At 45.6% G+C, this 4,794-nt stretch overlaps 1 protein-coding gene across 2 annotated transcripts in view; it reads left to right on the forward strand.

Annotated features, from left to right (window-relative positions):
- Positions 1-2,323: 2,323 nt before the first annotated feature.
- Smim8 (small integral membrane protein 8) overlaps positions 2,324-4,794 on the forward strand; it is an 11,048-nt gene continuing 8,577 nt past the window's right edge. The window contains exon 1 of one of the 2 annotated variants that reach the window (XM_031368758.1): positions 2,324-2,792. The gene's annotated coding sequence lies outside the window, so the exon portion shown is untranslated. The other variant, XM_031368759.1, reaches the window with a different exon arrangement.

Below are 4,794 nucleotides of genomic sequence, written 5' to 3' on the forward strand. Positions count from 1 at the left end.
CTAGCATAACCATCATCAGAGAGGTTTCATCCAGCAAGTGATAGGAGATGCAGAGACCCACAACCAAACATTAGGTGGAGCTCAGGGAATCTTGTAGAAGAGGGGAAAGAAGGATTAGAGGTATCTGAAGTGTCAAAGACACCACAAGAACACAGCCCACAGAACCAACTAACCAGGGATCATAGGGGCTCCCAGAGACTGATCTACAGTTGAGGAACCTGAATGGATCTGACCTAGGTCTTCTGCATACATCTTATAGTTGTATAGTTTGGTGTTCTTGTGGGACTCCTAACAGTAGGAGCAAGGGTATCTCTGACTCTTTTGCCTGCTTTTGGGAACATTTATCTCCTCCTGTGTTGCCTCGTCTAGCATTAATAAGGGGGGGTCTGTACCTAGTCTTATTGTAACTTGTTATACCATTGTTGGTAGATATCCCTGGGAAGGATATCTTTTCTGAAGGGAAATGGAGGTGGAATGGATCTAGGGGAAGAGGGGAGGTGGGGGAAATCTCTGGAAGGGGGTAAGGGAGGGAAAATTTTGGTCTGGATATAATATATGAGAGAAGAATAAAAATATATAATAAAAGAAGTAGAGGCAAATTTAGTTTAGTTTTTTTTTTTTTTTTTAAATTCAGGTCTAGACTTGGCTTTCTATTGGCTAAGGTATTTTATAGGTCTGTACTTGTAGACACTAACATGAAGGTTTCTGTCTGGTGGAACAGATAACCCCTAAGTAGTACTCTTCATTACTCTTATGCCATTAAATAATTTTGTATATTAAAAAACCCACAAATAATAGGAAAACAGTTTTAAAATGTCCAACATCCTTAGCCATCAGGGAAATATCAATTAAAACTATTTTGAGATTTTATCTTACCCCTGTTAGAATAACCAGTATTGATAAGAAGTGGTATCAGGTGGCCAAGCTGTGTGTAAAAGGCATGTGTGGGAGTAACCAACCATTTTTGATTGGACTTGAAGCTCACTCCAAGAGACAGACAGAATGCATAGCTGACACTGTCAATGAAGTCAAGTACCTGAAGCTATTCCTGTCATGAACCCTAGAGAAAAACCTATTACTAATACTCTGTTAAACAAACATAGTGATCAAACCACTCCTAATGACCTACATAGATTAGTGTATCACTGTACCCTCATCAGAGAAGCAGTCGATGGAAATTAAAACAGAAACTCTCGTCTGGTCTTGGCATAATCAGGCATAGATGGGAGTCTGTAACACACCCCTCCCTCAAGGCTCTGAAGGAGGAGGGGCTGGAAGGGCGAGAGCCAGATGAGGTGGCTGGCTTTAAGGAAACAGTATTTCTGACACAACAAGGCAGAGAGATGCACATACAAATTCACAGAGACTGACAGCATGAGCAAACCTTCACAAGCTTAAGCCAGACAAAATTCCAGCATGGGAGAGCTGGGATGGCCACAGAGTCTCATCCCAAGCTGGTTGACACTAATTATATTATATATTTTGGCTTGGTGTCTTCTTTGTAAAATAAGACTAGCACTTATATTACTTTAAAAAAAACCTATGTTTGAGAAAATGCCAATAATATATGATTTGTAAAATTAAATGTAAGCAAACTATTAATATCTGTGTGAAAAACAAAACCATCAGTGCTGTCAGAGATTCCGTGAGAAGTCTCTTTAACCCCTGGAGGTCTAATTTGGGAACCTCTGATTAGTTATATCTTTTCAATTTGAATGTGTTTTTTACACAGGTGATGAAAGCTGACCCCTATCTCAGAACAGGTAGACCGACCACAGTCCCGGTTCTAAAGACTGGAACCCTTCACCACCACCTATAAAACTTCTTGTTCCAGTCCCCTTTCTCTTAAAGATCTTCTGCCACACCACCGCTCAACTAAAAACACTCTATAAAGCCCCAGACTACTTTTTGTCAGTACTGAATTTCCTTCTATTGGAGACAGCTAGCGACTCTAGCCTGAATCTTCCCATTTCCATCAAGTGCCATTAAGTCCCATTTCCAATTCTGGATATCTCTTTATATAAATATATATGAAACCCACGAAAGGAAAGCTTATTTGAATGTGAGAGGTTGAAAGTCAAAGGCCCCAAGAAATCAAACCAGATGTGCTCATATTTAAACTTAAAGCATAACTTTAGCCTTCACAGGACAACTCAGGAGTCAGGATGGGAGGCCATAGAAAAGAGAGAATGGGATTGGTTTTGAAAATTACTACAATGTTCCCATTTGTCATGTGACAAATGGAACCCTGGGTCAGCCCGGACCCCTGCTCTACGACCTCCGGAACATAGGTGGCGCTGTGGAGCGGCCTTTCCCGAAGCCTGTGGCCCGCTGTGCGGAGAGAGCGGACGGGTGCGAGCGCACAGGAGGGAACGCGCACTGGTGGGCGTGCACCGGCGGAAGCGCGCACCGGGAGGGAACGCGCACTGGTGGGCGCGCACCGGGAGGGAACGCGCACTGGTAGGCGCGCACTGGCAGGAGCACGCACTGGGAAGGAACGCGCACTGGTGGGCGCGCACCGGCAGGATAGCACGGGAGGGAACGCGCACTGGTGGGCGCGCACCGGCAGGAGCGCGCACTGGGAAGGAACGCGCACTGGTGGGCGCGCACCGGCAGGAGCGCGCACTGGGAAGGAACGCGCACTGGTGGGCGCGCACCGGGAGGGGGGGGCTCACCGGCGGGAGCGCGCACCCGGCTGGCCGGAAGGAGAGCGCTGCAGCCGGCGTTCGCTCTGGACGCCGGAAGTCTCTAAGCCTCGCGTTGTCGCTTCCCTGGCTTCACTATTGCCCAAGGTGTGTTCACTCTGCGGGCTTTCGAAGGGGAGGGTTGTGGTTTGCAGAAGATGCTAAGGAAGGTTGCTGACAGTCGAATATTCAGACTTAATTGACCTTAGTTACCTAACGGAAGTTTCGAAAGCACTTGGGTTTTAGTGAGCTCTCCACCGTGCCCTGCGGGGAAGACCACAGCCTTGCAGGGAAGCCTGCCCGCCGACCACAGAAGTTTTCGTACTTGTGTATAAAGATTTACACTGAGCCCCGTAGGAGCCTTGCTGTCCGACCACGGTCTGCAAAGCTTTACAGCCTTCAGGTCCCTGCCACAGTGACACCCTTTCCCCCGTCCACGAATGGGGTAAGTTACGAGATGGAAAGGGTTTTTGTTGTGGTGTACTTTTTCTTTTTTCATTGTAAAGTTATACTTTACAGTAAAAACGGATACAATTCATTTAAAAAACCTAAGCGATCTCGTTTTTACCCCCTGTGAGACAGCGTTTCTCTGTGTACAGCGAGCTGTCCTGGAACTCGCTCTGTAGACCAGGCTGGCCTGGAACTCAAAGAGATCCTCCTGCTTCTGCCTCTCTAGTGCTGGGCTTATCTTACAGGCACTGCTTTAATACTTTACCAGTGCAAAATACTTTCCTCAAAAAATCAGTTTTGGAAGGAGAGATAGAATGGGAGTCCACTACAGCAGGAAGAACGGGATTATCTTATCCTCCTAGTGAAAAGACATCGAGGGTAGGGAGGTTGGACTCGCTGTAGGATGGCCACTATTTTATTAACATCTTTCCTTTTAAGAATGTTAAGAATGTTAAATACACATCATTAATATTGCATTCTATCATGTCACTCCTTTTATTAAGGTGGAATCAGAGTTGTCACTTACTCCCCCAAAATAATAAAATGCACTTTAGAAGTACCAGAGTTTTCCTAAAGCAGTTCTCATACTGTTTATATTGTATACTTTCACATACAATATAATTAATATAGATAGCCATGCCAATCTTGGTCCAGCGAATTTTGTGTTTACAGACACGGGTAGTTCCTTCCTTCATGTGTGTGCATGTGCAATTTATGTGTTGAAGCCAGAGGTCAACCTGATGTTCCTCAAGGGCCGCCTACCTTTTTTTCTAAGACAGTCTTTCTCTCTGGGAGCTGGGACTCACTGATCCCAGGGGGCTGGCTGGTCAGTGAGCCCCAGAGATGAGCCTGCCTTCCCTTCCCCAGCTCTAGGAGTACAATCACACACCACAGCCTGGGTTTTATGTGCATGCCGGGGATGGATGCTGGTTCTCAGCACCTCCAGTGATTCAAAAATATATCGTTTGACAGTTACCAAGTGTTTATACAGTGAGTGTTAGTGTTTTCTCCCTCATTGCCCACATGTCCACCCATTGAACCGTGAACTTCTTCTTTCCGACAGGCCCCCTCTTTCTTCTCTCTCTCTCTCTCTTTCTCTTTCTCTCTGTCTCCTTGTTTCTCTGTCTCTCCCCCAACCCTCCCCTGTGTGTGTGTGTGTGTGTGTGTGTGTGTGTGTGTATTAAACAAGATCAACTTATAAATGTCGGTACCACTGAGGGAAATGACACTCTTCCTCATTAGTTAACTGCTAGTAGTCCCTCAGGGAGGAGTGGGGTCTGGTGCTTATTTTGGTGTGTGTCTGTGTGTGTGTATATGTACCATGTGCATGCCTGGTACCCATGGAAGTCAGGAGAGGACATTGGACCCCTGGAACTAGAGTTGCAGGCACCATGTGGGCTCTGGGAACTGGCCCCAGTCTTCTACAGGGAAACATACTCTTAACTGCTAGGCCATCTCTCTAGCCTAACTAGTGGATTTTCAAATCTTAGTTCCCAAATATATTGTGGATCATCCCCCTGAACAATGATTTTGGTACAGCACAGGATTAAAAAACCCCACACACTACAAGATGACTAGTCCTGACTCTGTTTGGACTTCCATATTGTGTTGTACTTTCACAGGCCCATTTTTTTTTTTTTTTTTTTTTTTTTTTTTTTTT

The sequence above is a fragment of the Mastomys coucha genome, unplaced genomic scaffold (assembly GCF_008632895.1).
Source record: "Mastomys coucha isolate ucsf_1 unplaced genomic scaffold, UCSF_Mcou_1 pScaffold14, whole genome shotgun sequence".
NCBI classification, from domain to species: Eukaryota; Metazoa; Chordata; class Mammalia; order Rodentia; family Muridae; genus Mastomys; species Mastomys coucha.